The 25,210-nt window shown below is 36.1% G+C and overlaps 1 protein-coding gene and 1 long non-coding RNA gene across 2 annotated transcripts in view; one reads left to right on the top strand and one right to left on the bottom strand.

Moving 5' to 3' along the window:
- Positions 1–25,210, top strand: part of ISM1 (isthmin 1) — a 111,447-nt gene that overhangs the window by 10,799 nt on the left and 75,438 nt on the right. The gene's annotated exons all lie outside the window — the stretch shown is intronic.
- The window catches only part of LOC141504435 (uncharacterized), an 18,883-nt gene continuing 12,121 nt past the window's right edge, over positions 18,449–25,210 (bottom strand). Inside the window, exons 2-3 of the long non-coding RNA XR_012473369.1 lie at positions 19,999–20,833; positions 18,449–18,704 (exon numbers count right to left, since the gene is read on the bottom strand). This is a non-coding gene — a long non-coding RNA (uncharacterized LOC141504435). The remainder of the gene's footprint in view (positions 18,705–19,998; positions 20,834–25,210) is intronic.

Genomic DNA, 25,210 nt, shown 5'->3' with positions numbered 1-25,210 from the left:
ATGCTTCCATTATCAGTCTTCTTTGGGGGCCACCATGCCATGCTGAAGCAATCCTTTATATTACAGTGGATTCTCATTTGTATACAATCAACTTTCCCTTTCCTTTAGAATAAGACTAAAGTTCTTCTGTTTCCACACAATACTAAAACCAATTATGATTGCCCACAACTCTAGCATCTGTAAATACTTAAAGATCTCCTGGGATTTCAGCATACAAGGATCTTAAATGGAGAAGTGATGCTCTTATGGACATTGGTGGTACTGTGTGTAACTGATCTAAACACAATCTGTACTTGGCTCTCAATAAAAATGTTTATTCCACAAATAGAGTAGTCACAAGTCAGTTAATGATTAGTGGGATATGGACTCAGTTTGGTTTATTTCAGTGATGTTGCCCTTGAAATCATTCAGTTGTTTCTTTCCTGAAACAAGGTAAGTCTGAGGGATAGAGTTGAAATTCTAAAATATACCTTAATTAGTACAGAAAAATGATCATGTAGAGTGGAAGAACTTCTGGTTAGATTGCTAGGAGATTTTGAGAATGTGTAACCACAGTGATGTTTATTAAATGGAATGTTCATCTCATAGGAGTCTCAAAGGTATTCTTTATTTTAACAAAAAGAAGTTATTGCTTCACTTTATTGTACATGATGTCCTATAAAGAAGATATATGTCCATGATTGGGCTTTGAAAGAGGACCATGGGGCCTGTTCCATTTAAAGGGAATGAAATCAAGCAGTAAATTCACTGGTCACTCTTTTCATATGGACTGTATCTCAGTCAGCAGTTGGTCTTTGATGTTTTAACAATAGAACTAGGGCACAGAGGCAGATTAGACCCCCATAACACAGAAACAACGAGTATGCATTCATTAAAAAATTGGAGAAAGAATAATCTTCAGCATAGCGGGCACACTGAAGAAGAACCCTAAACTTTGAGTTCTCTTTCCTTGCATCTAAGACCTTATTATCTTTATGCTTGTCTGTTTTATTTTTTAAATTTATCTTTGCTTTCCTTCTATTATCCTGTATATGATTTGGAATTCACCATCTATAAATGACTGAACATTTTTATTTATATTCAGTTGAAGAAATTGAATCACTTAGTACATGGCTTTCTCAAGGTCCCGTCTAACAACACAGCCAAATATGACTCCAGAGATCTTGACATCCCCTCTGACTATAAATGACACTAAAATAATAACTCTACACAATCTCCAAGCCAGCATAGACAATAGCTAATTTGATGGTGTCCGCCATTCACACAATCAGTTCCTATCACCACAGTCAAACTGATCTTGTGATGATTCCCATCAATCACTGAGAGAACTGAAATGATAAGACTGATCAGGCCTCAGTCATATAGGGGGCCTGGCTGGATATGGTAGGAACCCAGGAAGAATAGAACTGAAGCCCAAGTTTGTCAATACTTTGAAGGCCATAATGCCTTCATTAGAGAAACAATCTATTTTTTTTTTACTTTAAAACATGATAAGGTTCAATTGGAATGGTAGTGAGGTGATTCATTTAACAAAAGACAACAAAAGACTAGTTAATTACAAATAAATTCTATGGGACATGATGGACCATAGTCTAATTAGTGATCATCAATCATACAATCCACTTGTTTAAAAAGCAAACTGATACTGTCCTTAAATATAGAAAGCTATTTTAAATTCTAACCAGGTGTTTTCCTTATTCACAGAAAACCAAGAGGAAGTAGACTGAATTACAAATTATAGCCAGGGAAAATTTGGATAGGGAAGGATTTTCAGGAAGTAGCATTAATTAAACAATGAACAATGGAATATGATTAAAAAAGAAAAACTGTGGAGTTTCTTCATTAGGCCTTAGAAATGGAGCTGACAAGAAGCTCAGAGGACATGTGCAACTGCCTTATTTTACAGATTATAGACACTGAGACTCAAAGAGTATAAGGGATTTGCCCAAAGTCACAGGTCTAGTAAACTTCAGAGACAAGATCTGAATAGTATTTGACTCCAGAGCCAGTATGTTTTCCATTGTGCCACATTGCCTCTTTCATTAAGCAGTCCTTTATTTCTTCATCTTTCCTAGGAAGTGAGGATGGGTGATGAGGGGAAATTCACTCCCAGGAGAAAATGTTTTTGAACTGAGCATTGTCATCCTAAAAGAATGAATACCATGATTCTGGGCATGATTCCATTCTTACAAGAGGGTCATATTCTTAAAGCCATTCTATGCTTTGAAACAGAAATGAAACTCTACAAGAGAGAACATTAAGTAGGAAGATGGAAAGAGATATGTGTGAATCTTGGCTTAGTCACAATCAGTGGCAGAGACTAATCCTGTACTGACAGCACCTTGAGGAGGATGACATGTTAAGTAATTTCCAACTCTAATCTCTAAGGGGTTGGGTTGTTCAAACATTGCCCCCTTTCTTTGGTGATTTGGGCCCTTGAGAGGAGATGGGACTCTCAACACAAGAGATTTGTTAAGACTATCCATTCTCATTGGAAATGTTCAGCACATCCATCGGGCATCTGTTTTCTTAGTGTTTGCAACATGCTGGGTTCCAGATGGAGTGGATTCCATTTAACCAGATGGCATGCTGCTTCATCATTTCTTCTTTCGGGCTCCTTCCCATCCCCCTCCTTTTTTTCCTATTAAATGGATATACATACACCCTTTTTTAGAAGATGCACTGATTGCAATGAGGTAGAATTTATGTCTTTCCATATGCATTCTCACACTACCAAAGGGAATGGAATTTGTTCTCTGTTGTATTTCCCTATAGAAATAAAGATCAAAACAAATGGACATCAAAGCTTACTACTTTTCAGGGCAAAGGTCACAGAATCTTATCACTGCTGGGCTGGAAGGTGCTTAGAGAATATCCCAAACTCCTTGTTTTACAGACAAGGAAACTGAGGCATAGAGGACTAAAGAGCAAAAGTCAGAGTAAGTTTTCTAATGTTTAATAGTGACTGGGCTTGATAGTTCTTATAAAAGAAAATTTATCCTTACCGTAGTAATGTAAGACCTTGGGCTGAGGAGGTAAATGTGCTGTAGTAGAAAGAACACTGAATTTGAAACTGGGAAAGCCTCTATTCTAATTCTGACCCTGAGACTACCTGAGTGACCATAAGCAAGCCAGTTCATTTCTCTGAGCCTCTGTTTCCTCATCTGAAAAAGAGGGAATTACATCATCTCATAAGATTATTGTGAAGATTAAATCAAAAGCATTTAAAAATGAATGGAGATGTTAGCTTTTATTTTTATAATCATTTAACAGGTAAAGCATGTTAAAGCTTCAGAGTTGCTTGTCTGAAATCTTCCCATCCTTCCTTTTTAATTAAATTAATTAATTTATTGATTTTTGTGAATCATTATACCCATTGCTAGGGAAGCTTGAGATACTTTAGTTTTTTGGCATCTTTACCTTTTTTGTTGCTTTATTTGGACAGGAGGGGTCCCTTCTGGTTTAAGTTTTTCATGCTATTTAAGTACCATACAAATAGAAACATTGTGGTAATCTGCCAATAAGATAGAGCAAGATGCTGGGATGGGAGGAACAGACAGAGGGATCACAGAGACTCTTCTTCTTCATCCTCTTCTTCTTCCTCTTCTTTTCCTCTTCTTCCTCTTCCTCCTTCCCTCTTCTTCTTCTCCTTCTCCTTCTTCTTCTTCTTCTTCTTCTTCTTCTTCTTCTTCTTCTTCTTCTTCTTCTTCTTCTTCTTCTTCTTCTTTTTTTAGGAAGAAGTCAGCCAATAGTGATATCGTAGACCACCTAAGGTCTTTCTTTTTAGTCCAGGGAGAGCACTTCCTTGGTAACCTTATTTCATGAGAGGATCTATTCCAGTACTGTAACCCCAAACTTCATAGTCTTTTAGTACTGGATGACCTAAGTGTTCTTGATCATTATAGCTATACCATTGTATGGAATGTGTTATCTTGGTCTAATGAGTTGAAATCCTGCTGTGTTTCTTAGATAAAATCCTAAATTAGCACCTTGTTTACCAGTAGTGGTTACAGAATCTCACAGGTTCCTGAACCTTTTAAGATCCTTAGAGAATGATTCACCAGAGAAATAATATCTTCTCAGTAGAAGTACCACCACTAAAACCCAGGTTTTTGGATTCCTCAGCCAGTGTTCTTTCGATAATGTTATACTGCCTACTCCTTCACTGCTTCCTGCCCCCATAACCTTGAAAATTTCAAAATTAAATTTGACTTTTAATGAACAACTATCTATTTTCTCTCCTTCCACCAAACCCTGCCACTGGAGGCAAAAATGGAAAACATTTCTTATTTTTTTTATTTTATATATACATATATATTTATTTTTATTTTTGTACAAATGATATTTTAGACACTACTAAAATATTCTTATTTAAGAATAAACATAATACCCCTTTCCCCAAAAAATATAGACCCTCATGAGCAATAAAATAAAGGAAAGAGAAAAAAGTAAAAATTAAAAAAATTAAAAAATGTACTTCAGTTTGTGTTCCAACACCACCAGCTCTGTCATAGGTTGATCACATTCTTTATAAGTCCCTCACAAAGCTACTACCATATTTTTCCACCGTTGCCATTGCTGATCACAACTCCCTCAATTCATACCTCCTCACTACCATATACTATATTTTCTCTCTCACTCTGTCCCTCTTCTTAAATGTGCTGTAGGGTAGCTGAGTGGTGCACCAGACTGATCACCAGCCCTGGGGCCAAGATGCCCAGAGTCCACATACCATCCCTAAGCTTCAGCAACCACCCGACTCTATGCTCCCAGACAGGTCATCCAATCCCAGCCCCTTGCAAGAAGTAAAAAAGAAAATGTATTATATCTGACCACTCTCCCCCATGATCTACTCTCTTCTTCATCACTCACATCCCCCTTCCCCCTGCCCCTTTCTTTTCTTTTTACTCTAGATGTCTATAGCCCATTGAGTATATAATATTTCTTATTTTTAAAAATGTGAAGGGGACAGCTAGGTGGCACAGCAGACAGCATTGACCCTGGAGTCAGAAGGGCCTGAGTTCAAATGTGACCTCAGACACTTAATAATTACCTCTTTGTGTGACCTTGGGCAAGTCACTTAACCCCATTGTCTTGCAAAAACCAGAAACCAAAAAAAAATGTGAAGTCAAATTAAACAAATTCCCACATTGGCTATATCCAAAAAATTAAACCTCAATCTTTTCTCTAAATTCATCACCTGTTATGTGGTGGGTAGAATATTTATTGTCTCCCTTGAAAATTTATAAAAATAAGTTATAGAGTTCTGCCCAAATGGGTTCAGATAGCTATGATTAAATTGTTACAAGAGTTAAAAGTTTGATTAGACTTTCATTTCTCTTTTCAAAGCCAGCTTTTGCCTTACGTGATATATTTTTGCTCCCCCCCCCCCAAGCTCATCATTTATGTAGTATAGTTTTTCCATCTGGAAAATACTTGAGTATAATCTAGTTTAAGCTGGGATTTTGTGTCAATTTTATTCATTACAAAGACTCAGGGTTGGGTTTATATTTTTTTTATCAAGCCCTGCTCAAACATCTGCACACAGCTATTTTTGTCTACTTCCCTCCTGACCCTGTCATCCTGCTAATATAGGATCCTATCCACTAAAGCTATACCATATAGTATGAGGGGATAAGTTTGGAAGATCCCAGGGTCATTCACATGTGACCCCATTCAGGCTCAGAGTACATATCAAGAGGCACACCTTTCTTTCCTACAACAGCTGGAGAAGCAGTTTGAAGAGCCTAAAGTTTCAAACTGTCATCACTACTCTGTTCCCCACCCCCACCCCTTTTTAACTTTTAAAAAGTATTTCCCCAAGTACTAATGAGCATGAAATTGTTCATCTTTCAGGTGTGTCTAACTTTGTAATCACATTTGGGATTTTCTTGACAAAAAATACTAAAGTGGTTTGCCATCACCTCCAGCTCATTTGACAGATCAGGAAACAGAGGCAAACTTTTGGGTAGTGACTTAACTAAGGTAAAAACTAAGTATCTGAGGTCATATTTGAACTAAGATGAGTTTATCACTCTTTTCCCTGCAACACCTGGCTACTTCTGAAACAATTTGTACAGAAGGATATATTCATGTATGGTGAAATGAGTGCTAGATTCAAAATCAGGAAATTAGTCTCTAATCTAACATTTACTAATTTTCTGACTCCGGTCAACTCACTTAATCTCAATTCCAAGGTTTCCTCTTCTGTAAAATGAAAATATTACCTACTTCATAGGGTTTTTGTGAGGAAAACCCTTCATAAATTGAAAAGCACTATATAAATGTGAGTTAGCCTTATTAAGTCTTATTTAATACTTAAATAATTATGGTACTAATAGTTTTTCAAGTCTTTTGGAATACATAGTTTAAAATTAATATAGCAGATGTTCATTAGGACTCATCTAAAGCAGGGCTTTGAAATCTACATTACAGAGTCTAAAATCATAGAACCATATGATTTTGTTTTTGGAGGGTTCCTAAGGTTCCCCTGCCCCATTTTATGAATGAGTAAACTGAGACCCAGAATAATAAAACAACTTTCTCTAGATCACATGACTAGTTGATGAATTAGAACCAGACAAGTTTTACTGATTCTCAATACAGTGATCTTTCCTCAACATCACATTGCTTTGATCAAAAGACTTTGGGGTTATACATCTTCTTTATTTGGGTGCATCAAAATTGACATTCCATTCATCTCATTTTTATATATGAGATTTAGCCCCTTGGCTAAATCTTCTGGTGCCAATTCAGCCATAGTTTGACTGGGTTTGCCTACAGAAATAATTCAGATAATTGAGGTCAAAGCTACATTTGCTGAAATACTTTAGTATCTATTTAGTTGATGGTGAGATGCATTTATTGTTCTCTTATTGTTTTGCTATTTACTGGATTGTTATAGTCATTGAAAATTTCATGTTACTTTCAGTCTCATTAATCTTATTATCAAAACTAGCTCTTGGCTTAGGCCTAGATATCTAGGCATATATCTACTTCTTCCCCTGTCATCACTTTCCTAGCAAGTTTTTTTTCCAAAAAGAGGAACTCCAAATTTACAGTTCAGTTTATCAAATCAAGTCAAGAAGCATTTATTAATCTTCACTTATGTGCTAAGTGATAAAGATACATAGAAAAGTCAAAGAGTAGCTACAGTCCTCAAGAAACTCACAACCTTGTGGCAGAGACAACACACAAATAATTATATACAAATATATATGTATCTATACACATAGAGACATACATGTAGGATAAACTGGAGATGATCACAGAGGAAGGCACAGCTTCTTTAAAGTTACTTGGAAAAGCTTCTTGCACTAGGTGGGATTCTAGGGAAGACTTGAAGGAATTTAGGAAAGTCAGGAGGCAAAGATGATGAAGAAAAAAAATTCCAGTTATAGGGGGAAGTCTAATGAAAATTTGTGGAGCTGATAGATGAAGTGTGCTACTAAAAGAAAAGCAAGGAGGCCATTAGAGGTCAGTGTCAATGTATTATAGATAGAGTACATAAAAGGGAATAAGGTGAAAGAAGATGACATTTAAGCCAGTGCTACTTATGTCCATCAGAAAAGCCTATGGCATGGTTCTTAAAACAATTCAAATAGTAAATACTTAACTTTAGTGGGACTTTGGACAGAAACAAACACTGATGTCAGTCCTACTACAGTCAATATATCACACTATCCATTTCCACAGTGTTCTAGCAGAATAGCTCACCTGTATTTTAGAAGCCACCTTGGTTCAGTTTAAATAACAACTCATATTTTTAAGAAAAGCTTAGAAATTTCCTTGTGATCTCTGTTCTCATTTAAAAGGAATAGTACAGCCAATAATAAGGACAAAGTGAATTTGAAAAAAATCTAAATATTCAATTTATTTAAAAAAAAAAGAATTCAAACAGACCTGAATTGATCTTTACCTGGCACAACCAACAATTTGGGGAGGAAAGCAGATGTGCTTATGATAGAAATAGATAATATAAAGGTATTAAGAAAATATAGAACTCAATAAACTCTGCATAATAATGCCAAAAAAGAAAACCCACTAACCCACTTCAGGCTATTGTAAAGAAGAAGAAGAAGAAGAAGAAGAAGAAGAAGAAGAAGAAGAAGAATTGGTCTACAAATTTTAAAAACTATTTTTGTGCAAATTTTGGTTAGTAGCTAAGAACAAGAGAAAGGATTTGGTAACCCATACTCACAGAAATATATTTAAAAGAAAAAATGGTATTTTATAATATTGACAAATATGTTGCACTGTTTCATGATTTCATGGATCTGGGCAAATGAATTGTCCTATATTATTTTACATAAAAGCTGTTTAAAATTTAGTATTCATCCAGGTTAATTCAAAATGACCAGTGATGCTAACAAATTTGAAGAATGAATTGTTATTTCCATAATATATTTTCCAAAGAAATAACCAATAAAGGGAAAAATAAAAAAAGGAATAAAAGAAGTGTAAAAACAATCATTTTCTTTTACCTAAGTGTCACATTAAAAAGCATCTGCCTCATTGTGGGTGTGTATGGTATTCATTTCCTGTCTGTAGTCTATTGGAATTCCCACTCCCCAACCCCCTCCAAATGTTTGAAATTGAAAAATCAAGTCATGCTTCTATAATCAGCCCTAGGAAACATTGAAAGGAAAGGGGATGGTAGTGGTGGTGGAAATGAGTTTCTTTTTTATGAAAAGTTCCTAAAAAAATGAGATCGTGCTTTGAAACTTGGGAGTGAAAAATTACAGCTCAGAATAAGGATGTTCTAAAATCTCTCATTTTCCTTTCCCTCTGTCATTAGAAGCCTTCACTACCACCACTTCAGTGAGGATTCTCTTTATTATGTTTTTTATTTCAATACCCTGAGGTAATGATCACAGTATTAAATTAAGATTAAAATGTATAATTATAATAATATCTAGAGCAATATGGGGCAGCAGATAGAAAGTCAACCTCAGAGTTGAAAGGCTTGACTCCAAATATTCAAGTTCTCCCTCTGAGAAATACTAGTTGTATGACCTATGGTAAATCATTTCATTTTTCAGTCTTGAACAATGTGCCAACCTGCACTGGTGGAGGGAGTTTTCTCAATGGAAGTTCCTAGTGATGAAATCACAGATCTGTCCCAATTAATATCCTTAATTTGCATAGTATTTTCAATTACTTTTTTCCAATTTTATTGCCTTCTAATTGGTTGTCCCATCCCAATCTTCTCTTCTTCAGCCTCATCCTAAATATCATAGTTAGATTTATCTTTTTAAGGCACAGCATTGACCATTTTTACTTACTCACTCAGAAACGATCAAAGACATCATGCTACCTTCCAAATAAAATTCAAACCTTCCAGAATTTTCACATGATCCCTATTTTCCTTCCTAGCCTTTTATCCTACTATTCCCCTTCACTTATAATATCATTAAAGAAGGGTTGGTGGTGAAGTCAATAGAATGCTGGACCTGGAATCAGGAGGACCTGAGTTCAATTCTGTCCTTAAATACTTCTGTATAACTCTGAACAAATCTTAACCTTTGTCTATCTCAGTTTCTTGGACTTCAAAATGGAAATAATAATAATCCTTACCTTCCAGGGTTGTTGTGAAGATTAAATGAAATAACATTTGTTTTGCACTTCAAAGTCCAGCACATACATAGCAGACACTTCATAAATTGTTCTTTCCTTTTTTCCTTACTCTTCTCATTATAGTCAAAATGGACTGTTTGATCCCAGAACACATTCCTCACTTTCTCACTTCCATGCCTTTCTTGATGCTGTTCCTTCAGCCTAGAATGTCCTTCCAACCTTTTCAATCTCTTAAAAGCCTATCCATCCTTCATTGTCTTCTTAAATACTTTTTCATGAAGTCTTAATATCTACTCCTCCCTAGCCAAAAGAAATCTCTTCCAGAGTGCTGAGTTTTATAGTTATTTGTTTATTTGTGCTCCCTAATCTCCAAGTCCTAGTCTGATTTCATCACAGTGACTCAAAGATGTCCTGGGGTTTTTAAATTCAATGTCAGTGGAATAAAAGCCTTGGAAGGCCTTAACAAACTGAGAAGATCTTAAATATGGGTCCTGTTCTGAATTGCTTTCTAAAGATTAGCCTAAATTCATAGAGGCTGAATATCAGCTTGACTACAGGGTGACAGATTTTTTTTGCAGTAACAACCTGAAGATTATCTATCATTAAGTCTTGAAGACTATGTAAACTCCCTAAGGGTAGGGTCTGTTTCTTCTTGTTCTTTGAACCCTTCAGTGCATCTTCCACAGTACCCTCTGTAGAGAGTGGGTACCAAATAAATGAACAGACATCTCAAAGGACTTTCACTTCTATTGTCTAATTTGTTCCACCAAAAACCCTAATAAGGCAAACTCTAAATTGTGAGATGTAGATGAATAGTTTCTGAAGATTCGTACAGCATTGAATCTGTGTACCTCTAATCTTATGCTCTTTTCAAAGAAGCAACTGAGATAGAAAGATTAAGAGGCATTCCCAAAGTTATATGGAGAGGCAGTGACAAAGCTTGAGACTAGAACCCAATTATCCTAACCCTTAGTTCTGTACTCTCAGATGACTGGGGTTTTTTTAAGAGTATTATAATTTAAGGCATTACTTAAAGGTTAGAAAATGAATGCATTAGGAGAAGGAAAATTCTTCACCTTCACCATTCCCATCAATGAAATTAACAGGCCCAGTCTCTCCAACTACTAAGAATATAAGTCCAAACCACTTCAACTTATTTTATGAAACATGAAAAGTATTCTAGTCTTTGAAAGACATTAGAAAATCACTTGGGACCTCCTGAACTTTACCAAATACTCTTTTCTTTATTCTTGGGAGAGAAGAGGATGGGATGGGTAGCAGATGAAGCAACTTCATGGACATTTGATTCTTTGTGTCAAGTATAAATTATCCTTTTTCATTTACCTGGGGGGGGGGGTGAAACTTCCAGAAGCACAGGAAACATGATTTAAATTGCATTTTTTGTTCCATTATTAACTTTTGATTATGTGACATCATCCTATGGCAGTGTTCCACCTGGGTTATACAATTTGCAATCATTTCAGGATGAATTTACTAGTTTGCATAAACAGAACCATGGAGACTTCTATAAGCAGTACATTTGAAAAAAAAGTAAAAAAATTTTAAAAAGCAGTACATTTGGTATTTTGTGGGGTGGGAATAGAGTTTTTGTTTTTTTAGCATTTAAAAGGTCACCTGGATGCAAGGAAATGATTGTTTTTCGGAAACTAGAGTCCAGACTGTTGAAAACAACTTTCAAAACAGCAGATGGTCTTCAATGTAGACTTACTTTTGCATCTGGGAGATATAAGAAGACTTTAAGAAACTCACTGAGATAAAAGTGTCACAATTACGAAAGGTAGCTTGAGTATTAGCATCAAATGAGGATAGAATTGTGCCCTTTTAAAAGATGAGTTTCCACTTTGTTTTCCACTCACTTTTTATCTCAGTGGACTATCAACTTTTAGACTCAAACACTATAACCACAAACAAAATGACATTTCAAACACTCATGGTCTGAATTATTTGCTTTTGTGGGTTTGATTCTGAGTTAAAGCTAATACTCCTTCAATCAGTTTTTCATGATGCCTCAGCATTATGGTTTTCCAATATAGAGTGATCTTGAATTCCATCTTCCTTGCTATATACCTAAGCATTAGGTGGACTCCGTGGAGGTGATTTCAGCATTCTTCAGGCAATTTATACAGAAGAATTTAACTCCCAATGAACCTTACCAAATGATTCCAGGCAGTTTACTTGAAGACAGAGGCCAGCACTAGTCACTAAAATTAACAAAACCCTTCACAAACTAACCCTGGTGATCCTTTATTTCTTAAACACAGATTCACTTGGATTTCTTTTTTATATTATCTATCATGGCCACATTTGAATATTTAGCCATATAACTCTTGAGTTACTCATCTAAATCAGGTGATTATCCCAAAAACTGATTGCCAACTAGGCAATTAGTGTTTGTATGGGTTTTATGGGACCCTAATTGATTGGAAAAATGATAAAATCTTGTCAACTTTGTTTGATCATTAATCTTAGCCCTGGGACCTTCATGCTCCTCAGGGAGCTATTTTTTAATGTAACATTTTGCTTGACATACTGCTCTGGGGTCAGGGCTTAGAGGAGCTTAGTTCTGGAGAGACCACTCCCCTGCCATCTCCCAGCAGGTGATTACACAATAAATGAAACTTTGAGAATTTCTCTGGAACAGAGCTTCAGAACTGTAGGGAGCTAACAATCTAATTTCTACTTGGGTTTCATTGACACTTTAGGTTAACTGAAAATTCTTCTCTTTCCCCTACCCCCACTGACCTACCCTTTTCTGTACCTTTTTCTTAAGCCCACTGTGGGGTGACAGATTTTGAAAACCCTAAAGGAGATTGTCTTATTCTTTCTGATAACATTAACCATTGTGCTTAGTTTAAGCCTGCCTTTGCAATTATTTGGAAAAAATCAATGGGTGTACATACACACACACACACACACACACACACACAGAGAGAGAGAGAGAGAGAGAGAGAGAGAGAGAGAGACAGAGACAGAGACAGAGACAGAGACAGAGACAGAGAGACAGATCCGGTTCTTTTGAATAACTATAACACAATTGGACAAATGGAGACTTTAGGAGGTTAAAAAAAACATGATAGGGCAGGACAATTGACTTTAGGAGGTTAAAAAATGATAGGGCAGGACAATTGACAAATATGATATAGAACAAAAAATATTATTTTCTTAAACTACTTAGAGAAGTAGAAAGATTTGTTTATGTCTGGGTGAGATTGGTTAAACATTATGGGCCAAATTCTACCCCAAATGTGTGTGGTCAGCCCCCATTTAAGTCACAGCAAGCCACCCACACAACCCAAGGAAGAATTTGGCCATGGTTTTTATACAAATATTAGTCATTGTTGGATGACTTTTAAAAAATCAATAAAATTTGAACACAAAAGGAATGGAAAGATTAGGCTAATATAGTGATCAAGGTGGTCATAGTACCTTCTCCTAGTTCCCAAGAAGGAATGACTCACAACATAATTGTGAGTGAAGAGTAAGTGATGGAATACCCATTTTTCGGATGGAGAAAAAAGCCAGAGCCAAAGAAATTTAATGTTACGCAAGTTCATGTAGCAGCTCAGTGAACTCAGTCTAGACCTAAAGCCTCCTGCCTCTTAGTCTAATGCTTTACCCACTAGACCACACTAGGTCCAGTCAGAGAGGCTCATGAAGAAGTAAGCTAGACTTGAAATCCTCTGGGTCCCAAGTGGATAGATGTGGATGGACCACACGGATTCCATTTGTCTCAAGCAAAGTAGTGATGTATTCCAGGTTAAAACCCAATCTGGGCCATTTTGGCCCAAAGGAAATATTTACAACCAAATTATACACCTCAGAAAATAAATGAGCTTTTATTTTGGAAGGAAGCCTTGCCAGACCCTTTATTATTTGCACCACAATCATAAAGTTGGTTTTAATCTCTGTAATGGAATGCCACTGGTTTGGCCAACTGGCAGACTCCTACTATTTGAAGAGGGCCACTTCATCTTTTGTAACACATGATGGGAAGCAAAAGGAGGCTCTTCTCAGACTATTTTATTTTCAGTATCCATTGCTCTTTCTGGTATATTCATTCCAATTTCAAAGAACTTCTCTCTTCTCCATTATGGTTATTCTTGAAAAATTCTGAAAATAGCTCCTTTTAAAAAAATAAATGAAAAATATCCTAGAAATGGCAAGTTTTGCCCTGAGAGTTGGGAAACTTCAAAAGATTCCTGTAGAATAAAGGAAAGAAACCCAGATCTACTAGCCCACAAGAAAAAAGGCTGTTTCCTGCCTTCTTAGAAATGTACCATATGTTGTCATGATCAAAAAGAAAATATCTTCCATTTTAATGGAGGGCAAAACATGTACTCATTCAATAACTATTATAATTATTATGAAGCACCTGTGCCTGCCAGTTCATATTCTGTTCTAAATGACTCATTTCATGTGGCACTTTCTTGGTGGAGACATTTCATTTGTTAGGTGATCATGGGCAAGCCACTTTACCTGAATGAGCCTCAGTTTTCTCATCTGTGAAATGCCTCTAGAATATAGCTCACAGTCATTTTAATTTAAAAGCACAGTAGAAATGTTAGCTATCATATTTTTTAAGTGGGAAGCCTTCTCTTTCACTGCCATCCACTGAGGGTCCTCTTTCTCTCCTGTATCCCAGGAACTCTGCTGCATTTTAAGTTGCCTGTAGAAAAGCATTTCCCAAAAGATACATCTTTCAGAAAATGGAATGACCATTTAAAAATAATTATTAGATGACAGTTTCAAAGCTTACAACTGATAACTGCCCCCCCCACTTTGGTAGTACTTCATCCTTTTATATATATATTCACTTATTTCCTCTCAGGTTGTCATACTTCCCTGAAATGCCTAAATTATTGGGGTAGATAAACCCAATTCTTTTTTTTTTAGGTTTTTGAAAGGCAAACAGGGTTAAGTGGCTTGCCTAAAGCCATACAACTAGATAATTATTAAGTGTCTGAGATCAGATTTGAACCCAGGTTCTCCTGACTCCAGGGCCAGTGCTTTATCCACTATGCCACCTAGCCACCCCAGATAAACCCAATTCTTGATTATTAGTCCCATCAGTTTGTTGATTGGTGTTCTACACATGTCTACTGCATTAGAAAATTTGTCAGGAAATTGAAGACTTCTCACTCCTCCCCAATCTTTACCACTCATCTACCCAAAATTCCCCCCCCCCCCTCCCACCAAAGACTTTGAGCTTTGGCAACAGATACTTCAGTATTTATTATGAAAATGTTTATGGATGCTGTCAGTTCTTAACCTTAAAACTGAACCATACTGTTTGTATTTTCCCAACTGATAGAGAGTGTGAAAGATGAATGAAAATGGAGCGTGAAGAGATCAAACATGTATTGTGGAATCTCTGCTCCAAAGCTAGAGCAAAGAAAATTTCCAAGTTTGAAGAGGGCATGAGTGCAAGGGAATATTATTATCTGTTATAGGACTCCAAATCAGAGAGAGTTCAACTATTTGTTCTAAATGGGACAGAGGGAATAGGAAGAGAGGTCAGCAAATGTGAGTTTGATGGAAGGAAGGGTGGATTGCAGAGGCTCTCCCCCCCCCCATTTTTTTAAGGTTTTTTGCAAGGCAATGGGGTTAAGTGGTTTGCCCAAGGCCACAAAGCTAGGTGTCTGAGTGTCTGAGGCCTGATTTGAACTCAGGTATACCTGACTCCAGGGCCTGTCCTTTAACCACTGTACCACCCAGCCCCTCCATTTTTAATAACAAGAAACCTGCTTAATTTAATCAATAAGCAAAAGAAACCATTTAAAAGATATTTTATCTTTGACTTCCTTTAACTTATTTTATAGGTCAATAAATTCAGCATTTCAAAAGAAATTATAGAACTCATTCTGTTTTAAGAGCTTATGCATACTGAAAAGTTTCCTTTTTTGGGGAGGAGGGAAGAGAATTGTTTTCTTTTCCTCTAAAGTTTGAGGGGTGGCAGGTGAAGGGAAGATTAGAATTTGTAGGAATAAATAAATAATACTATTTTTAACTAGCACTATCAGGTCTACATTATGTCTTCAAAGCATTTTTCAAAAAGTGCTTATTTTCTGTCCAGAGCTATTGGGATTATCTAAAAGAAGAAGAAAGAAATTATCATTTCAGAGGACAGAGTTATAATTGACTTGAGGAAAAGCAATAATTCCAATTATTAAAATGGGTCCTTGCTGTTTTGACTTATGCTACTTTTTTATAATTCACTTTTTGAATTCACTATTGATAAGTAATTTCTGGAAAGTTGGAAAGCAGTTTGACAGAAACTAGGTACAATCCAATATCTCACACAGCATACTAAGATTAGATCAAAATGGAAACATGATTTATAAATAAAGGACAAATTAGAGGAACAGAGAACACTTTACCTCTCAGATCTATGGATAAGGTAAGGATTTATGAGCAAACAAGCTAGAGAGCATTACAAGATGTAAAATCAGTAATTTTGGTTACATAAAATTAAAAGATTCTGTGGAAACCAAACCAATGTAGCCAAAATCAGAAGAAAGCAAGAAACTGGAGAAATTTTATAGCAAGTTTCCTCTAATAAATGCTTCATTTATCAAAAATATAATGAATCAATATAAGACTATAAATCATATCCCCAGTTGAGAAATGTTATAAAGAAAGGAAATCAAAGCTAGCAATAGTCATATGAAAACATGTTCTAAATTACAATTGATTAGAAAAAATTCAAAGTAAAATAACTTATGTACCACTTTATATCTCTCCATTGGCTAATATGACAGAAAAGGATGTGTAGAAAAATTTGGACAATAAAGCACTCTTGGGGAGTTGTGAACTCATCTAACCATTTTGGAGAGCAATTTGGAATTACTTCCAAAGGGCTATATAAAACTATCCTTTCACTCAGCAACATCAGTACAAGATCTGTATCCCAAAGAGATCAAAGAGAAAGGAAAAAATCCTTATTTACAAAAATATTTATAATAGCTCTTTTTGTCATGTCAAAGGATTGGAAATTGAGGGAATGTCTATCAATTGGGGAATGGCTAAATAAATTGTGGTATATGATTATGATGGTGTACTATTGTTCTTTAAAAAAAAGATGAGCAAGATGGTTTCCAGAAAACCTAACAAGACTTATATGAAATGACACAAAGTGAATTGAGCAAAGCCAGGAAATCATTGTACTTAGTAACAGCAATATTGTTCTATAGTCAATTATGAATGACTTTGCTCTTCTCAGAAATACAATAACTCAAGACAATTCCCAAGGATTTATGATGAAAAAATTATATCTATCTCCAGAGAAAGAATTGATGGAATTCTAATGCAGTTTGAAGTATATTTTTTGGGGGGGGTTTTTTTCTTGTTTTGGTTTGTTTTGTTTTTGGTCTGCATTCTCTTTTGCAACATGGCTAATATGGAAATTTGTTTTACATGACTGCACATGTTTAATTTATATCAAAGTACTTGTCTTTGAAAGAAGGGACAAGAGGAAGAAAGAAGAGAATTTAGAATTCAAATTGAGAAAAAATAAAAATATTCTTTAAAATGAATTTCTTGCAGCTTAGATTCTATTTTGCCCAGATTGTAGAATAATATATAGATGTTAATAAATTCATCTGTAGAAAAAACTTTCCTCAAGGAAGTATGACCAATTTTATGATAGGCTAGGAGTAAGGAAATATTTTCCAGTGATGACTTTTAAGTTAGAAAGGGTTTACCTTTACTATGGTTTCTATTTATATAAAGAGAGATGCAGTGCAGTTTAATGAATAGAGTGCTGGAAAAGGCCTGTGTTCAAATTCTGTCTCTGTTACTTAGTAGTGACCCCAGACAAGGTACTATACATCTCTGAGTCCTGGCTTCTTCATTTGAACTATAGGGAAAATAATACCTGTATTATCTGACTAATAAGGTGATTGAGAAGCTCAAATGAAATAATGTAAGTTAAGAACTCTGCAAACTATAAAGTGGGGAAGGAAAGGGCATTTATACAGCACCTACTAGCTGACACTGTGGATAGAGCATTGTACTTGTAATCTGGAAGTAATTATCAAATCTAAACTCAGATACTTATGTGAGCCTGGGCAAGTCACTTGACCCCGTTTGTCTCAGTTCCTCATCTATAATATGAGCTGAAGAAGGAAATGGCAAGCTATTCCAGTATCCTTGCCAAGAAAACCCCAAATGGAGTCATGAAGAGCTGGACACAACTGAACAAAAAATAATGTGTCAGATACTGCTAAATGTCATTTACTATTTACTGCTTTTCTACAGGCATTTACTATTATAGGAAAAAGTAATTCATATGTGATTTAATGCTAACAAATGATTTTTTTCTTCATGAACATTTTTATTCTACAATAATGCAAATTAGACATTTTACCAAATTATGATATTGTACTTTTCATTAGCTAATGGAACTAGTTTAGACACTGCAGAATGTCCTGTTTTATAAAGGTAGGGATGTCTCCTTCATTTGTGATTGGTCTGATTTTTAATTACAAGTCTAATTCCCTAACATATTGGCAACAAAAATTAATAGTACTCTCTGGATTTCCCTTCTCTATATCATCTTCACTTATAATATTTGTTATTTTCTTTTTTTCTTCTCTTCCTTTCATCTCTGCCCCTCCCCACCTGTTATAGAGCTGCCAGTGACACCCAGTGGTACTCATAGGCATTGTCTAGCTACACAGATGAACCTTAGGGCTAGACATTACTGACCCCTTTCATGAAAAAACAAAGCTGATCCTCTCAACACAGTAAAATCCTGGGTGGGAGAAAATAATTGTGAATTATTTGCTCATCATATTTAGCAAGAATATTTTTTCCATGGGAAAAAAACAAACAATACAAAACATTACCTTGTTGGATTTAATAGGTTTTAAAAAATTATGTTGAGTACCCCAGAGCCTATTATGATAACCCCAGTTGAAGGCAAGTGGAAATTATAACAGCTCACATTAAACAGTACTTTCAAGTTTTGCAGAGTACTTTTCTCATGATTAGTCGTATAAGGTGGGTAATGTTTCAGAGATCTGTAATTTAATCAGTGTGGGTATTTCCTTCAGTGAAGCAGATCATAATCACTCCTTAATAACTTAATAGATGGTCTTCAAGGATTGCTATGGACAAAAAAATAAATTACCCTGTGACCAACTTGGTGATGATTTTTTCTAAATGTATTTAAGCTGGATCTGAGATAATAGACAATAGAAGCTCTTTTCCAGCTTGGTAGGACCATCCAGAGCTTGGGGATCATTAATGTAGCCTTCAAAAACCCAGGGTCATCTGAACTTCATTGATGCCTCAGAATGAGACTATAGTTAAGGAGAGAGGTAATATGGGTATTATAGTTGAAAAAAGTAAGAATCAGAGACAATAAGTGCTTTGCCCATGTGTCTTCCTCAAGAAAAGGCCAGAATTTTATCTTATATAGCATGTTGTCTTTCTGGCAGAGATCCTGGATACCATTCTCAATTCTGCTGTCCTAAATATTTGGGTGACTTTGATTAAGTTACTTTTCCTTTCTAAGGTCTCAGGTTCTTCATCTAGAAGTCTTGGATTGCTAAAAAGTTTTCAATGTTTCTTATTTTTAAAAAAAGTGCAATGATGCCTTTCCTTTAAAAGATCTTATGTGGAGAATAAACCACCCCTACTTCTTTTGGGAGGCAAGGAGAAGGCAGAGGTGAAAGAGGTTTATATAGATACCTCAAAGTTAAATGGATAGCCTTAGAAAAAGTAACAATGAAATTACAAATCTGAACTTTCCTCCTTTCCCCAAGGCTGCCAAAATAAACTAAATAAATAAACAAGATGACCCACACTAGAAGACACACTGTGGTTGAGAGAAAACTTCAAAATTCTCATGACTAGAATTTTTCTAAAGTAAGTGCAATAGGTTCCTCAGAATTACCCAGGTAGTTTTCTCCAGCCAGGACTATTTTTCCAAGACCTGAGATATTTCAGATTTATTATTAACTTTTCTAGTTGTTTCATTTGGAAAAGGTGAACTGCTTAGGTCATTAGAGAAAGAAGTTGTAAATATCTTTGAATCCTTACATAATAGTGAATATAGACAAATAACTCCTTTTCCAGATCCTGATAACATTCAGAAACTGTTTTAAAGTGAACCAAACACCTCTTTAGGGATAGGGCTTTAATGGGAGCTCCACCCTAAAAAGAAGATTGAAAATTAAGCAAGTCTTTGGCACCCTCCAATTTCCCCTATCATCTCCTCCTCCACTTTCCTCCCTTTTGGCATGCTCCTCTCCCCTCCTCCAGGGGCCTATCTTGTATCCCATTTATGCTAACCCCACCCCTACCCCAAAGGTGTGACCTCTCCCAGGGGTATTTGCATTTTAATAGCTGAGATTGAAGACAGAAAAGCCTTTAAGACTCTAAGAAAGGAGCACTCACCTCCCCTTCTAGTGGCATTCCTCTTGCCACCCTCCACCCCCTAATTTTATCTTCTACTCCAGACAGAATGAATAAATGAGCTTTTGGCTGGAGGGTCACTTTGGAAAGGTTGCCAACCCCTGCTCTTTTGCCTTTATTTCTTGGTTTACTTTTCTAATCCCAAGAATGAATGAGAAGAAGGGGATTCTCTCTTGGTCTCCAGTGACTTCAGTCAATACAGGTGTTTTGTTTTGTTTTGTTTTCTGGTAGAGATGCAGGTATTTTATCTCTCTTTTTTTTTCAATCTCAGTGTTACTCTCCTTAATGTTCACCCAATACTGATGTTTGAGAATATTCAACCCTCTGTTCTCAGCTCTGCTTTCCTCTCATTCTCAGCTCCAGGCTCCACTTCAAGTCCAGTTTTCTGTATTGCCCACTTGATTCTGACTTTTAATGAAAGCAGGTTTATGGAAGGACCTTGTTAAATTTCCCTCAGCAAATAACATTCATAACAGATGCACAAAATCATACATGCCATTTCATTCCTGTCTTCTTTCTTCATGTGTTAGTCACCACATCCTTTTAATTTCATCCTAATTATGTTTGTTGTTTTAGTTGGAGAGTCATCCCTAAGTCTATGATCTCATTGAATTGCATAAGTTAAGCAAGGTCAGACTGGACCAACATTTCATTGGATTAGAGAAGTATAGGATTTAAAAGCTTGCAAAGAATCTCAAAGGTCAGAGAGTCTGATCATCTCATTTTACCTGTGAAGAAACTGATGTCCAGATTGAATATATGACTTTTCCCAGCTTGCATATCAAATTCATATTAAATTCAAGTTTAGAAGGGAGTCCTTGAGGGGGAGAAAACAAGAAGATAAAATTAGTTTGAAGATGTTAAAGGTGTTGTTCTCTTTAGGAATATAACTGGGGGATGATAGGGTTCTAGAAAGTTTAACTTTCTAACCCTCCAAATAGCAGTTTTACAGAATTGTAGGAAAACTCAGAGACCATCCAAATCAGCTTATAACTAAACAAAAATCTCTTCTACTATACACAGGACAAGTAGTTGTTCAGCTGTAGCTCTTATTCCTCAAGTGAGTGAAAACCCACCTCTTCCTGAAAGTGCCTATTCATTCTGTCATTTACTCTTTCCTTTCATTGAGCTAGATGGTTAAGTGTAGAACTCTTGACTTGGAGTCAGGGAGACATGGGTTCAAATTTGACCTCATTCACTGACTGTGTGACCCTAGGCAAGTCATTTAATCTCCGTCAACCTCAGTTTCTCCATCTATAAAATAGAGATAATAATAGCACCTTCCTCTCATGGTTGTGAAGATAAAATTAGATGATTAAAATGCTTAGCACATGGTAAGTACTATAAATCTTAGCTATTATTTTGAAGTACAAATTTGCTTCAACATTGCTCCATTGCACTTACTTCTTTCCTCTAGAGCAAAGTAGTCTTAACTTTTTTGTATGGCAGGGGTCCCTAATCAGAATAATATTTTAAGGTATGGCTAGGTGGCGCAGTGATAGAGCACTGGCCCTGGAGTCAGGAGTACCTGAGTTCAAATCCTGCCTCAGACACTTAATAATTATCTAGCTGTGTGGCCTTGGGCAAGCCACTTAACCCCATTGCCTTGCTAAAACCTTAAAAAAAATAATATTTTAAATAATTGAAGAGATATATATATAGAAACAATTTTAGAGATTAAGGAAAATAAAAATTTAATTTTTTTTTTCCTATCCAAGTTCACAGATCCCCAGAAATTCATCTATGGGTCAGTCTCCATAGATTACAGGTTAAGAAATACTCTTAAACCAAGGTATCTTTTGGAACAAGTAACAGCCCTACAATAGCCTTCAAATCTGTGCCTCCCATCACCACAGCCACACCCCAAGGCTCCTTTGCTCCAGGCTACCTAGTTTCCCCAGGAAGTGATAGATTTTTTTTTTACATCATGGCACTAAACTAGAGCATGATTATAGTGCTTCCCTTTAAGAAGACAAGTCCAAAATCATATCTCCTTTTAATACCCTTCCATCAAAGAAATGCAATGATCTCTACTGAAGCAGTGGTCACTTCTAAGCCCATAGGCTGTAAAGAAGAAACACTGGAATTTCCTACTGTTGGAACTCATCTCTCTAAAGTTAAAGTTATGAGCTGCCAATAGAAGAGAAGTCTATAAGACATTTGAAGCCTCAGAACCACTCTTACTGCCCAATTCTAAGCGGGTAGTAAGGTACTACTCACCTTCTACTACTCTTTGTGCTATTCTCTCCTACAATTCTTAATACCTACCCTTGTAATGATACTGTCCCACCTCACCCCATTTGTGAGAAAATGGGTGAAAGTTTAACATCTAATCATCCTCCAAAAGAGGACTAATAACTAGTTCAGGGGAGTCTCATTTGACTTAACCAGATCAGTACCTCTTAATGACTATAGAACCAAAATAAAGTAACAATTAGGCCACTACCTTCAATTGAGGAGAAGGTCTTCTACAGAACCAAAATAAAATGAGAACTAGACCACAACCTTCAATTGAGGAAAATTAAGTCTTCCGGATTTCAGTTCCAGCACTCTAGTTCAATTTTAGCTCTTGGAAAAGAAATGTAGGTGGGGTATCATAGTTGTCTTCAAATAACTGAAGGATTGTAATGGGAAGAAGGGGCAACTCTTTGGTCCCAAAGGGGAGAAATAGAAGTAGGGGTTCCTATTGCAAAAAGGTCGATTTAAACTCACTGTAAGAAAAAACTTCCTAAACAGCTATTAAGATTTGGAATGGGTTGTAGTGGTTTCTCCCTCCTTGGAGATCTTCAAGGAGAGAGCAGGACAGCATTTGTCAATAGTGTTGTAGAAGTTATTCTAATTCAAGTATAGGTTGAAAACTAAATGATGGAGGAGTCAGTGCTGTGCAATGGAATTAAATCTGTAACTTAAAAAAATATAAGAAACTAATTGAGAACCTGGTTAAGCTAATGTCTTCACCTAACTTCATTTACCATTACCAGTTGAGTAATACCTATAAAAGTGTTAGATAGCATTAGCATGAGAGTCATTGTCCACAGGGGTTAGCAAAAGCAAAAAGGCCAATCCACAGGACTCACTGGTTCTTGATGTTGTTAGTTTTTAAGGTAGAGATCAAACAATAGTTGTGGAAGGTAACATGGAGCAGGACCAAATCAGAACAATCTGTGTAGGCAGGTGGGGAATGGAACTGGCCCTGGTTGTACAAAGCTCTCTCTTCTTAGCCTAAGGCTTTGTTAGGTCTCTGATAGCTATATAATCTTTTTATAGTGTCAGTAGGGGTTTCCTAATAAATGAGCATTACTGGTTTCTGGCAGCCCAAGGTGCCATACAGGTGCATCATGAAAGTATAATTGCAAACTGTTAAGTTTAAGTTCAAGATCTGAAATAACTGGCAATGTGATGTTAACAAAGGAGTTAAAATAAATGAATGAAATAGGATGTAATAGGTTTGAATTTCCCTTGAGATTGTATCCACTTTTGATATTGGGAGTGGAAGGAAGTCAGAGAGTAGGGGTGAGGGGATGGGAAATGTGAGAAGTAGGGAGGATTCTATTCAATAAAGATTTATTGAGCACTTACAGCATACAGCCCCTAGATAGTATCATGTAATAAGCTTTACTATCCATCATTTTATTGTATTTTTAAATGTCCCCAAGGTTTCTAAAACTCAGAGTTTTCCTTTGAAAGAGGAAAAAGATTCATGAAAATCCTTTCTTTTTCAGAATCCATATCTTTCTGGACATTCATGCCTGGACTTTTCTCCCAAGCATCAGATTCACATTTATTTTTTTGCAAATCAATGGGATTAAGTGACTTGCCCAAGTTCACACAGCTAAGTAATTCTTAAATATCTGAGGTTGGATTTGAACTCAGGTCCTCCTGACTCTAGGGTTGAGGCTCTATCCACTGTATCACCTAGCTTCCCCCAGATTCACATTTTAAATAGCTTACTGAATATTTCTAGTAGGATATTCCATCAACCCCCTCAAAAAACAACGTAACCCAAACTGATCCATCATAGGATTGAGTCAAAGGGCCTTATAACTCATGTAGTCAGCAACCAAGATGAGATTCAAAACCAGGTCAAACCCTTTCTCTTTATGTTATAAGAAACTACCTCTTCTACCACAAATTAACACTTCCTTTTCACTGACTCTTATTTTTTAATGACATTAGGTAGCCAGATATTAACACTGAATAATCTTTACTTTTCTTTATCCATTGTCCAATATTTAATTGTTCACCAGATCTTGTCAATACTGCTCCCCCAAAATTTACTTTATCTATCCCATTTGCCTCCTTCCTTCTGCTACTGACAAAGTTCAGGGTCTTATTACCTCTCTGTTGGACACTTGTTGTCTAATAATCCTTCCACAATTTTCTCTGCTCCTCTTTTCATCCCATACACTGTTTCCAGATTAAGCTTTAGAGAATAGTCCCAGTTATGTAATCCCCTGCTCAAAGCTTTGAGTGACTGTTGCCTACATAATAGAGTATTAAACTAAATAGTCTGTCATTCTAGGTCTTCAATCTACTTATCTAGTTTTATCTCTTATTACTTCCCTTTATGCTTCCTATGCTCCAGCCAATCTGGGCTACTTGCCATTCCTTAAATTTCCTCTCTTGCTTTCCTACTTTCTGCGTCTTTTCTCCTTAAGTAAAGTGATAAGCTGCCTAGGTTTTATTAGGAGCTTTCTAATTAAAGGGCATCAAGCACTGGATCTTTCTTAACCTTTTCTGTCATAGAAGAAGCCTTAGTGTTTGTGCTCTATGGCCATCTTGAGCCTTTGTATTATCAACTTCAAATTTATGAAGATTAATGCATTCCTCTATTTCCTTTGGCTTCCATGGTCACCAGTGTCCAATGGGTAAGGGGTATAATCCTTTTCCTATAACCATGATTTTATGAACATAGTTCTCTGATAACTAATGTTTCTTATTTTAATTAGATTCATTTTTGAAGTTATTCACATTCAATTCAGCAAACACTTAAATGTTTTGCTTGTGTGTTAGTGACTGGGTGGTGAAATAGAGCACTAGGCTTGGAATCAGGAAGACACATTTCTGAGTTCAAATCCAACTTCAGACACTTAAAAATCCCCTGGGGGAAGTTACTTAACCCTGTTTGCCTCAGTTCCTCATCTGTAAAATGAGCTGGAGAAGGGAATGGCAAAGCACTCCAGTATCTTTGCCA

Source organism: Macrotis lagotis, chromosome 1 (genome assembly GCF_037893015.1).
Source record: "Macrotis lagotis isolate mMagLag1 chromosome 1, bilby.v1.9.chrom.fasta, whole genome shotgun sequence".
Lineage (NCBI taxonomy): Eukaryota > Metazoa > Chordata > Mammalia > Peramelemorphia > Peramelidae > Macrotis > Macrotis lagotis.
Note: the sequence above shows the minus strand (reverse complement) of the source record. Positions and strands in the feature narration are given on the sequence as shown.